Below are 12859 nucleotides of genomic sequence, written 5' to 3'. Positions count from 1 at the left end.
AGATGTGCCCTGCGCCTACAATTGCATTTAGCTTATGTGTGTTTTGCATTGACTAGCCTAGATGTGCCCTGCGCCTACAATTGCGTTTAGCCTATGTGTGTTTTGCATTGACTAGCCTAGATGTGCCCTGCGCCCACAATTGCATTCAGCCTATGTATGTTCTGCATTGACTAGCCTAGATGTGCCCTGTGCCTACAATTGCATTTAGCCTATGTGTGTTTTGCATTGACTAGCCTAGATGTGCCCTGCGCCCACAATTGCATTTAGCCTATGTGTATTTCCTTTGACTAGCCTAGATGTGCCCTGCGCCTACAATTGCATTTAGCCTATGTGCGTTTTGCATTGACTAGCCTAGATGTGCCCTGCACCCACAATTGCATTTAGCCTATGTGTGTTCGGCATTGACTAGCCTAGATGTGTCCTGCGCCTACAATTGCATTTAGCCTATGTGTGTTTTGCATTGACTAGCCTAGATGTGCCCTGCACCTACAATTGCATTTAGCCTATGTGTGTTTTGTATTGACTAGCCTAGATGTGCCCTGCACCCACAATTGCAATTAGCCTATGTGTGTTTCCTTTGACTAGCCTAGATGTGCCCTGCGCCTACAATTGCATTTAGCCTATGTGTGTTTTGCGTTGACTAGCCTAGATGTCCTCTGTGCCTACAATTGCATTTAGTTTATGTGTGTTTTGCATTGACTAGCCTAGATGTGTTCTAACTACAACATAGGCTAGGTATAGCACAGAAGTCCCGCCCCCCTTCATCTACACTAAATTAACACTTAGATGTTAGTATGTCCTCAGCATAGTTTGACAATGACCTCTGCCTACTTGACTAAACTAGCCCAGATGGCACTACTTACCTGTGCCTTCATAACCATTATGGCCACTGCCATCATAACAAACCCTCCTAAGGATAGAAATCTGAGACTTAGGCCTAGATTGTATCCTATCTATGAACATTATAGAAACTTCCCTAACAATGTCAATAATCGAACGACTGCCCGGTCTAAGAAACCCTTTTCCACACTAACGCAAACTACTAATACCACGGACAAAACTCCCCCTAAAAATCACACTTCCCGAGATACCCTCTCTCACAAAACCTCGCTAATTGCCAACCCTGACGGTACCCTAATGCTAACATGGTCCCTCATAAACTCTAGGTCAGTGGTAGCCCATGCTACTGAAATTGCAGACATCTTAAATAATGACAATCTCGATTTACTGGGTATAACTGAGACTTGGCTACATGAGGCCGCAGGACCAACTCTCATGTTAGCAGTTCCTGACAACTACCAAATCATTAGAGTGGACCGGCCTAATGCCAGAGGTGGGGGCCTAGCCATCATCTTCAAAACAACCCACCCTATTAGACTTGCCACCTCAGCTCCCTTTACATCCTGTGAAGTACTAACCGCCAAATTGCCCCTCTCCAACAACCGTACTCTAAATATCCATTTGATATATAGACCCCCTGGCCCTCTAGGCACCTTCGAAGACGACCTAACCAGTCTTCTAGCCGACAAAACCAAAGATCACTCCCAAACACTGCTGTTGGGAGATTTCAATCTAGGCTTTAATGATACTGACAACACACATGCTGAATCTATTGCTGCCTTACTAAATGACCACGGTTTTACGCAAAAAGTCCTCTCACCAATGCATATCAAAGGAAGGACCCTTGACTGGGTATCCGAACTAAAGTGCAACATCAACATTACCGATATTGTCCCACAATCTTGGACAGATCATCACTTAATATATTTCTTTGCCGCAATAGACCTCCTCAGCCCCAAGCCTAATAATATGACACCGCCTTTCCCTACCAGAAGTAATAAGGACATCACTGCTGAAAAACGTATCCCTCTTCTCCTCCCTGCCATCTCTGGAATGGAAAATAACAACCCTGACGCATTGGTAAATACCTTTAACAATGCTATGACTAAGGCACTGGACATGATTGTTCCTGTCAAACTACGCAAAGCTAGGCAAGTAGCGCACCTGAATGCCTGGTTCACCCCCCAACTCAAATCCTCAAGATCACAAAAAAGGAAACTCCAGTTTATCTGGCGTCACTCCCCCTCTGAAAATAACAAAAATAACCTAACGGAATTTGCGAGAATGTACAGAAAAGAAATAACCAAAGCCAAAAAGAACACCTTCAATGACAGGATTGAGAAAGCTAAATCCAACACTAAAGAATTATTCTCCATCCTTGGCGAACTAGAATCCCCAATTGAACCGGTAGACAATTCCCCAAAGGATAAAGCATGGTGTACTAACCTACAAAATGCTCTATCGAATAAGCCTATGTGTGTTTTGCGTTGACTAGCCTAGATGTCCTCTGTGCCTACAATTGCATTTAGTTTATGTGTGTTTTGCATTGACTAGCCTAGATGTGTTCTAACTACAACATAGGCTAGGTATAGCACAGAAGTCCCGCCCCCCTTCATCTACACTAAATTAACACTTAGATGTTAGTATGTCCTCAGCATAGTTTGACAATGACCTCTGCCTACTTGACTAAACTAGCCCAGATGGCACTACTTACCTGTGCCTTCATAACCATTATGGCCACTGCCATCATAACAAACCCTCCTAAGGATAGAAATCTGAGACTTAGGCCTAGATTGTATCCTATCTATGAACATTATAGAAACTTCCCTAACAATGTCAATAATCGAACGACTGCCCGGTCTAAGAAACCCTTTTCCACACTAACGCAAACTACTAATACCACGGACAAAACTCCCCCTAAAAATCACACTTCCCGAGATACCCTCTCTCACAAAACCTCGCTAATTGCCAACCCTGACAGTACCCTAATGCTAACATGGTCCCTCATAAACTCTAGGTCAGTGGTAGCCCATGCTACTGAAATTGCAGACATCTTAAATAATGACAATCTCGATTTACTGGGTATAACTGAGACTTGGCTACATGAGGCCGCAGGACCAACTCTCATGTTAGCAGTTCCTGACAACTACCAAATCATTAGAGTGGACCGGCCTAATGCCAGAGGTGGGGGCCTAGCCATCATCTTCAAAACAACCCACCCTATTAGACTTGCCACCTCAGCTCCCTTTACATCCTGTGAAGTACTAACCGCCAAATTGCCCCTCTCCAACAACCGTACTCTAAATATCCATTTGATATATAGACCCCCTGGCCCTCTAGGCACCTTCGAAGACGACCTAACCAGTCTTCTAGCCGACAAAACCAAAGATCACTCCCAAACACTGCTGTTGGGAGATTTCAATCTAGGCTTTAATGATACTGACAACACACATGCTGAATCTATTGCTGCCTTACTAAATGACCACGGTTTTACGCAAAAAGTCCTCTCACCAATGCATATCAAAGGAAGGACCCTTGACTGGGTATCCGAACTAAAGTGCAACATCAACATTACCGATATTGTCCCACAATCTTGGACAGATCATCACTTAATATATTTCTTTGCCGCAATAGACCTCCTCAGCCCCAAGCCTAATAATATGACACCGCCTTTCCCTACCAGAAGTAATAAGGACATCACTGCTGAAAAACGTATCCCTCTTCTCCTCCCTGCCATCTCTGGAATGGAAAATAACAACCCTGACGCATTGGTAAATACCTTTAACAATGCTATGACTAAGGCACTGGACATGATTGTTCCTGTCAAACTACGCAAAGCTAGGCAAGTAGCGCACCTGAATGCCTGGTTCACCCCCCAACTCAAATCCTCAAGATCACAAAAAAGGAAACTCCAGTTTATCTGGCGTCACTCCCCCTCTGAAAATAACAAAAATAACCTAACGGAATTTGCGAGAATGTACAGAAAAGAAATAACCAAAGCCAAAAAGAACACCTTCAATGACAGGATTGAGAAAGCTAAATCCAACACTAAAGAATTATTCTCCATCCTTGGCGAACTAGAATCCCCAATTGAACCGGTAGACAATTCCCCAAAGGATAAAGCATGGTGTACTAACCTACAAAATGCTCTATCGAATAAAAGCTTGTCCTTACAATGCAAAATTGCTAAAAAAAAAGTCCTCACTACCACTCACTGACCAACAAACTAGTCAACCTTTGCTGACTAGGACAACCACACCGTTTAGATTCAAGACTATCTCCATAATTGAAACAGAAAAAATAATACTCTCCCTCAAACCTTCTAACTGTAAAGGCGACACATGCCCAGCACAGATAATAAAGGATGCAGCTAGAGACCTAGCCCCTTTTATCTCCAAGCTGATAAACTCCTCATTTAAAACTAATACAGTACCGGCCAATCTTAAAGAATACTGGGTTCTACCATTACTAAAAAAACAAACTCTGGACCCCACTATCCCTACCAATTACAGAGCCATCACCACTGTGCCATTTCTACTTAAAATTTTAGATAGAGCTGCTTACATACAAATTCAGGACTATCTAGAAGCCAACCACCTACTTGGCTCACGACAATCGGGCTTCCGCCCTCTCCATGGCACTGAAACAGCACTGTTAGACCTTAAGACACAAATTGAAGAACTAAAGGATAATGGAAAAATAGCGTTGCTACTCCTACTGGACTTGTCGGCAGCGTTCGACTTGGTGGATTATGTAGTGTTATGCAACCACCTCCAATCTGCCGCCAACTTCACCAAAGATGCTATAGCTTGGGTCCAATCCTTCTTAGCTAACCGGACCATGAGAGTCTTCTCTACTTCAGCCTCTGCCGACCCCATTAAAATAACCTGCGGGGTCCCACAAGGTTCCTGCGTCTCCCCTACTATGTATAATATCTTCACCAAGCCTCTGTTTGACAAGTTGGATAGACTGGGTGTCACCTACACTAATTATGCAGATGACACACAGATCCTCATACCCCTTTCGGGCAACTTCGAGGCTGACTCAGCCTTGGTGAACAAAATATACACCCTCATTCAGGCATGGATGGCATCCCATGGCCTCTGCCTGAATGACGAAAAAACGGAATTACTAATTTTAGGTTCTGAAGCCAGTATCCAAAAACTCAGCCCAAACTACACATCCTTCAACATTGATAACAACCCTATCAAGGTGATGCCTGTAGTTAAAACTTTAGGATTCTACTTAGACTCCTCTCTCACTCTCATAAAGCAAGTCAATTCCCTTGCCTCATCCACAACGTACACTTGCGAACTCATCAGAGCTTCCAGACCATACCTCTCGAGAGCGGGCTGCACCACACTAGCCAACGCTCTTATCATGTCAAGATTAGATTACTGTAATGCCCTGTACTCAGGAGCCAACAAATACATTACAGACAAAATCCAAAGACTGCAGAATAACGCCCTGAGGGCAGCATTGAACATGCCTTACAGAGAGCATATTACCGAATTCAGGAAGGAGGTTAACTGGCTGAAAATAACGGTCAGAATTCTCTTCAAAACAGCATCCCTCACCTCCAAATGCCTGAATAACCTAGCACCCCATACCTTATGACTAAAATTACCAGGAGAACAGCTACCCGCCCTACGAGATCTGCTAATTCATTTATGTTAGAGATTCCTAGGTTCAAACGCTCGACAGCAGGAGGAACCAGTTTCCCTGTTAAAGCCGCACAATGTTGGAACAAATTACCAGTTGCCTTCAGACTAGAACAACCCTACCCTATATTCAGAAATAAGATACTCAATTGGCTACACACTAACGACACCTAACTGCCGAAATACACTTCTACCTCTCCAGCCCCTACACGACCCTTTGTTCCCTCAAACTACACTGTAGATTGGTTAACTGTACTGTCATATTTGTATGCACCATGGATATACGTCAACGTCAACGTATACGTCAACGTAGACATGTAAGGTTGTATATACATATCTGCATATGTATGTGTGCATATATTGATACTCACGATAATGCCTCCTTGATTTACCAAGACCATTGCTGTGTATTTAATGTATCTTGTACCTGTATTTTTGCTTCTACTGCAATCACTACTCTATGTATTGCTACCTTGTACTGTAACTAAGTTTTAAGACTTCTTGTTTCTGTTGCTCCCGTCTACCTAAGGGCTTGGTGCTAAACAAATAAACAAACAAAGAAACAATCAATATCTCAAAATCCTTAACTTCACTTTAAAAGGTTTCCAAATTACACATGAAAGGTGTACGAGATACAAGTGGTGAGAATTTCAACTAGGCCAAGAATTTCATTGACAATTCAGACTCCTGTGGAAAGTGGATATCAGTGCACAATTGGTGCTGGTGGGTACTTCAGATTTTGCATATACCTTAGCAATGATGTGAGACAATGATAAGAATTCATACAAACCAAAGAAAGGGTAGCTTGAATTGGTTACTTAGTATTACATAGCATAGCATAGGCATAGTTTAGATTTAGTATAGGGACTAATACCTTAACACTAATCCTCTAATTACTAATCAATAACCTCTAACCCATTAACATAATTACTGATTAGAATGGAACAGCTTTGTCCATGGCAAATGGTGCAAACTAAGGGTGCAAACTTGGGGGTGTAAATGGGGCTGCATGCACAGATTCTGCGACATTGCTTAGAAAATAAAAGGCATGAATTAAAACTGTTTTAAAATGTGGGCATGAAGACTGTGCGAGGAATTTGCCAAATCATTCTGCCCAAGGTAGGCCCATTGTTAAAGCTGTCAGCACAGGAAACTGGAAGGGAAATGTTTCAATTAGTGATCCAGCGTCAGAAACTGATCTCCTTATAAAGGTGACAGGGTAGGAGCATGTGTTAGCTTTCTGGAAAAGTACAGGGAGTGCTCTACAGGAACAGGTTTCACTTATGGATGGCATCACAGTGAGGGCTGGAATCTGTAGGGTGCCATAGGTAAGGAGGAGGGGAAAGAAGTTGATTTAAAAAGGCTGAGAGGAAAACAAGGGGGCTTTTTGGATCAGACGGGGCAGCAAGAGGAGAGTAAATGATTTTTTAAAAAAGTCTGATTCTTGGGGTGTTTTGCTGAGCCAAGCTCTTGTATGTGCTGCAGGTGGAAGGAGGGAATGCTTCATTGAAGGGTAGCTGCCCAGAACAGAGACATTGCCCGTGTGTTGGAGAAGGGTTTTTTGTCTGTGATCGGCAGGCTCAGAGCGCCATAAAGCTCTTGGTAAGCATTAAGTGACAAATGAAGAGAGATTTTTACACGTGTTTTAGATAATCTTACACTCATAAGTACAAAGTCAAATTAGACATCATGAAAAAACCTTTGTTCTTCATTCACTGGAGGGTACATGCATTTTCATGTTTGAAGCTAGTTGGTTGCAAAAGAAGGAAGTTATTGCACTCTCAAAGCTGTAAGTGCAACAGTTACATCTCAAGATCAATATAAAAAGAAGTGCGTACCTTGGCAAGTTAAAAAAATTAGAGGCCTATTTTGCTGCTGGTAGAGGAGAGCCTTTCACTTGGGGTGAGAGAAGCCATTCTAAAATTGCTATTGACATAAATGCAATAGATCATTGTTGAAAGATTGTGAAACCATAGAAGCAGATAAACTGGAATATGTTTCTTCTCTGTTTGCTTTCAATGTAACACATCGTCAATAAGTGCACATTGTGTTTATTTCTGTGTGTTTTTATTATGATCTGCAGACAATATATAAAGTGTAGTACAGAATAACGAAAAGCTGTGCATGGCTGGTTATTGTGTGGCATGTTTATTTCTGTAATGCGAAGAGGATAGAATTTGGTACAACCATTACCCCAAATGCATGATAAAAAGAGTGAACTGCACAATACAAAGTCTGGTGGTGACCTTAGACAGAGCCCGAATAAAAGGATACATTTTGCACTGAGCTGATCTCCACGCTATGATGCTGTAAGTGCACGATTGGCAAAGAGAGAGATAGAGTTTTCAGAGAGTGAGGAATACAATGTGCATTTTAAATCTATTTTGGATGGTGTTTGAAAAGATAGGGACATAGCACTTGCAGAAATTCAGATACTCAGACAGGGTGGTAGTCAAACAGCCAAAGAACTACAGGCAATAGAGGATGAGATGTTTAGGCTTTTGAATGAGAATGAGAAAAGGATGGAACAGTTGATAATTGTAAAACGCAAATTGCAGAACTGCATGAGGAAATTGTTCAGTTAGGGAGAGAGAATTCTGCACTTTACAGTCAAACACACGATCTTCAAGTGCAATGCAGGGAGATAAGATGGCAAAATGCAAGTGTCAGGGCTGATAAGAAAACAGAGCTGCTTACTCCCTGTGGGAAGCAGGGTGTTTCCCTTGTTGAGGCTGAATACAGACACAGTATGGGAAATGGGCCAACTGTTGTTCACTCAGCAAGAGCTGGCTACTCTCCAGTGCTCGAGGCTGAGTCCGACAACCCGGGGCAGAACAAAATTGGAGAAGAGTGACCCATTGTGCAATACATTGAAGTCTATCAATACTTTAATCAAACCATTCAAAAAGGATTCAGGTATTCCTGTCAAAGATCACCTAGTGTAACTGAACGTTTTCAGACACTTGAGACTCCCAGGACCCAGTATGGTAGATTCTTCCATCTTATCATGGATCCTGCTTCTGCTAGCGTTATTCAAAGTTTAAATTAGCAGAGACATTTATCATGGAACGACTTTGAAAGATAGATTAGGAAATGTTCTCTATACCATTCTATACACAATGCTAAGAAGGCTGCATACAGCATGACTCGGTTAGATGGGCCATCACGCCAGTTCTTGCAAAATTTGAAAAGAGCATTCTCACGTTTTGATGTGTCATTGATATTGATATTGATATTGATATTTTATTTGTAACACGCTTGTACAGAAGTGTTTCAGGGTGTGACGAGGCAAGGGAGGGTAACAAGAGAGAATAAAAACAACGATCTTACTAACAATCAAAAGACAAGCTTATCATTGTGCATTAATGATGCCATGTGCAATTGAGTTTCAGGTAAAGAAGGATGTCATTATTCTTGTTTTCACCATGCAAGTCGCTGTATCATTAAAGTACAGAAAGGGACAACAGATAAAACGGCCTGATGCATTTGTGTGCCTCAATTAATCCATGGGACAGTAAGAGGTAGAATGAGAATACACACTGTAAAAAACCTGAGGGTATTATCCAAAGCAGACCTTGGGAATCCCTTATTCATGTGGCCAGAGGAGGGCTGGCGCTCTCAGATCCCAACCCTGGGGGTGGACGAGTGAGGGAGGATCACATGGGTAGGGGAGCCCAGGGCTATGCTCAGGGGAATGCACCAGGTGAGAGGCGGTATTATGCAGAGGAATAAGGAGAGGGGAGCGAGATATCTGAGGCCTGCATACGCTACAATACATCTGCCTCACCTTCTCCCATTAAATCCCTCTTATTTTGATCCAATGACCTCTCCGTCCAGAACCCAACCCCTAAGATTTCAAACCTGCATACTCCTGGTCCTTCTTTTCCGTACCCTTCTAGTCATTGTCTCCCGAACACACAGTATACGGCATTGACAAAACACTACCGTTCCTACAATCCCCCTGGTTTAGTTCACAAGCCCAATTATTTCTGGTTGCCCTACAAACACTACCAAGCCCATCCATCTGATTGTCACTTTCCGAACCACCAGGCTGCTTTGACAACTCACTACCATTCCCACAATACCCCATATTCATGTCACAATAAGAGCTCCAGTCATTCTCGTTTTGTTTCGAAAACCCTTCAAAACCTACCCTTCCAAGGTCACTCTGAACCCAAATAAGAAGGCTATAATTCCATGTGACACCTCTTTCCCTTCCGACTCTGTAGGATACTTCGACATCCAACCCTCCCCTTTTCTGACGCCCACACATTTCCCTGACATAGAAAACAATGGTCAAATAAAACTCTGTACCTGACATCTCCCAACCCGAGGGTTAGGCAGAGTCCGGCAATTAACTTGAATGACCCACACCTGAGGGACCTTCCTTTTCCCCATAGGGATAAAAGGTGGAGCCAGAGAGCACAGTACGTTCAAGGCGAGCACGGCAGACAGCACGAGGAGACGGCTAAGAAGGCACAGCAGTTCAAGTGAAGGAGAAAGGTGGTAGGAATTGAGAGAGTGGTGAGGAGAAAAGTGATCTTGCCCTTTTCATACCAGGCCTACGGAACTTTTGTGGAAGAAAGTCTAAGACCGTGAACAATAGCACAAGTGTCTTGCAGCAGATGGCAAAAGTACACGGGGCAAGCTTATGCCGATAAGCAGGATCGAGGGAAGCTCCCACGCTCGTGGTACCGGCTTTGACTCCAGGAAAACCAAAAGCCAAGCGGTTCATCACAACCGGTGAGTTGTGAGGAGAATCGATAACAACCGGGCTGTGTTGATTGAGAAGCGCTAAGTGGCAAGTTTGAACCAAGTTTGATGAACTGTGTAAAGAACTGTAAAAAGGGTTAAGGGGAGACCAGCTGTAGAGGGAAAACCTGCACCACATGGGTGCTAATTCGAGAGACTCTGGTCGATCACCATCTGAATGAAACTACGGGTACCAGAAGGCCGTAGGAGAGTCACTGAAAGAGGTCAAAGTGGTCATACAGGAGGTCTAGTAAAATTACTGTATAATCAAAAGACTTTGATCTAAACCAGTGAGAAGGTAAGGGAAGTGAATCCTGCAAATAGAAGCGAATGTGAATTTGGCAAGAGTGAGCCAAACCATGTGATGCTGATGAGAAGGGGGTAAGTCTAAAGTCCCAGGACACAGTGCGTTGACAAGAGTGAACCCTTTGGAGGGATGTCCACTAGAACTGTTTAAAAAAGACATCAAGATTTGTGAGCAAAGGAGAAGCTGTAGTGAACCCAGAGAAGGGAAGTTGAAAGTAAAGAAGGGTCAGCACTGTTAGGGAGAAATCTCAGACATGTGCTAATTCCCTCCACCTTAGAGACCCCCAACAACTTTGTTGGATTTTGAGGACTTGATTTTTTTGCCTGGAGAGGGTGTGACCCTTTTTTCCACTCTCTCGTGTGTTTTAATGTGATTTTGTACACTGTGTTTCTTTTGGTTATGGAGTCTGACAAAATCCATAGGCATCATCTTTTACATTGGGTCAGACAGCACCTTCAGTCCAGTGACCCAGGGAAGTCTTTCAGATTTCCCAAATGTTTGAATACCTTATCTGGGATAAACTACTGTTTTCCAGAGCATTAAAGTGAAATTGACTTTACTTTCATTTGTAACTTTCTACACCCAGCACACACTATTTTACAAAGGGTGCTGGAGGGGTTACCTAGGATCCCCTTTGTCTAGCTTCTCATGTAACATTATTTATGTTAGCCTTTTCTCACTGAATGGCTGGTGGCAGTGGTTTCGTGCTAACTACCATGGTGTGTCAAAATTGGCCATCTTCTTTTTTCGCCATTTCTTTGTGGAAATGTCCTTCTTAAGATTTATTCTCTGTGCCAAACCAGGTTTGGTCCCATTGTTCACTTTGCCTTTGGCGGGATTCACAAGTGAAGCCCACCTCTGGCTCCAGGGTGTCTGGGGTAGGCAGGGAGTGAGGGATGTGCCCGAAACTCCCTGTGCTTAGATCCTAAGAGACCCAAATGCACTCTGTGGTGATTGGCCGGCTGAATGTCCAGCAAGGACAGCCACCCTGCTGGGTGACTGACAGCTAGGCTGGAATGAATGGGAGAGAACTGAATAAAAGGAGAGTCTTTTGGCTTGGAAGGCAGAGTCGACCACTGGATGAAGGAACCGAAGAAGAACTTGAAGAGAATGCCTGCTGCAACTCCTGGACCGTTGGTTTGCCCAGTGAAGCCCTGCTGCAGTTCCGAAATGGCAAGTTTGCTTCGACAGAGAAGCCCCTGCAAGGACGACTTCTCTCCTTGAGTTGGTGGGACCAATCAACTCCAAAGTAAGCCACCTGAACATCCATCTCAGAGCTGGTTGAATTTCCACAGAGTTGCTGCTGGAAACCGTATAGCCAGGGAGAGGAACACCAGATTGTGTGCGTTGCTTTTAAGCTGGCCAAGAGCTCCAGGAAGATCCTCTGGACTCCCAGGAAGCAGAACTGGCCGAGCCCCCTCAACAAAGTGTGGGACCCCAGAAGCAAGGAAAGTCCATCTCGACAGCCAGGAACCGCGGTGTTGGTATTTGCGGTAGACTTGAGGAGCTGAAACACTGAACAGCCATTGAAAGTGAAGTTTGCTGGTTGCAAGTTTTGACCATCCCAGTGCATTGCAGGAGTCCCCCAACGTCCCCCATCTTGTTCCCACGACTGAGGCACAGGAACAGTGAGACCTGCAGAGCTGCACAGGAACAGAAGTCATCTGCTGCATCTTTTCTTCATTTCTAAGGTACTGTAAAAAGTCTGAGAGAACTTACCTCTTGCTGTAGAGTTGCTTGCCTCTTCTACTACTCACAAGTCTAATCAGCTTGTGGCCCTACATTTGATTCTTCTTTTCCTCAAAGACTCCTAAGAACTTGTGCAAAGACTTTTCCATTTACCTACCAGAAGTGCTTCATCCTATACAAGACTTGTGACCATTGACTTTGGTTTAGCCTATTCAACTGAATGACTCTTCTAGGGGGATCCCAAAGGTATTTGCCTGCTTAAGAACATTTGTGGTCTCTTGTTGTTCTAATAACCTTTACATGTTGCCAATTTCTAAGAGTATTCTAAATGCCAACAGTAAGATATTAGTGTCCCCAGGACCCTAGTTATTGAAGTCACCTGTGGGTGTAGGTTGTGTCTTTGGGCCCTCCCCAAAGGTTCTTTACTGATTTAGAAACTAAGAGTGCACAGTATTGAAGTGTATTTGTGTGTTACTATTATATTGCTCCCTTCTGAAGAAGGCTTATTCTAACTGACTGATCAATACATTAATAATTGTTTATACAAGAAGCCTTGAGTATAAGATTGTATTTATATACTTGTAACTGTGAATCTATGTTTAACTCAACT

This window comes from Ambystoma mexicanum, chromosome 14 (assembly GCF_040938575.1).
Source record: "Ambystoma mexicanum isolate Mex_15411 chromosome 14, UKY_AmexF1_1, whole genome shotgun sequence".
NCBI lineage: Eukaryota > Metazoa > Chordata > Amphibia > Caudata > Ambystomatidae > Ambystoma > Ambystoma mexicanum.
The sequence above is the reverse complement of the archived record's forward strand: the minus strand, read 5'-3'. Positions refer to the sequence as shown.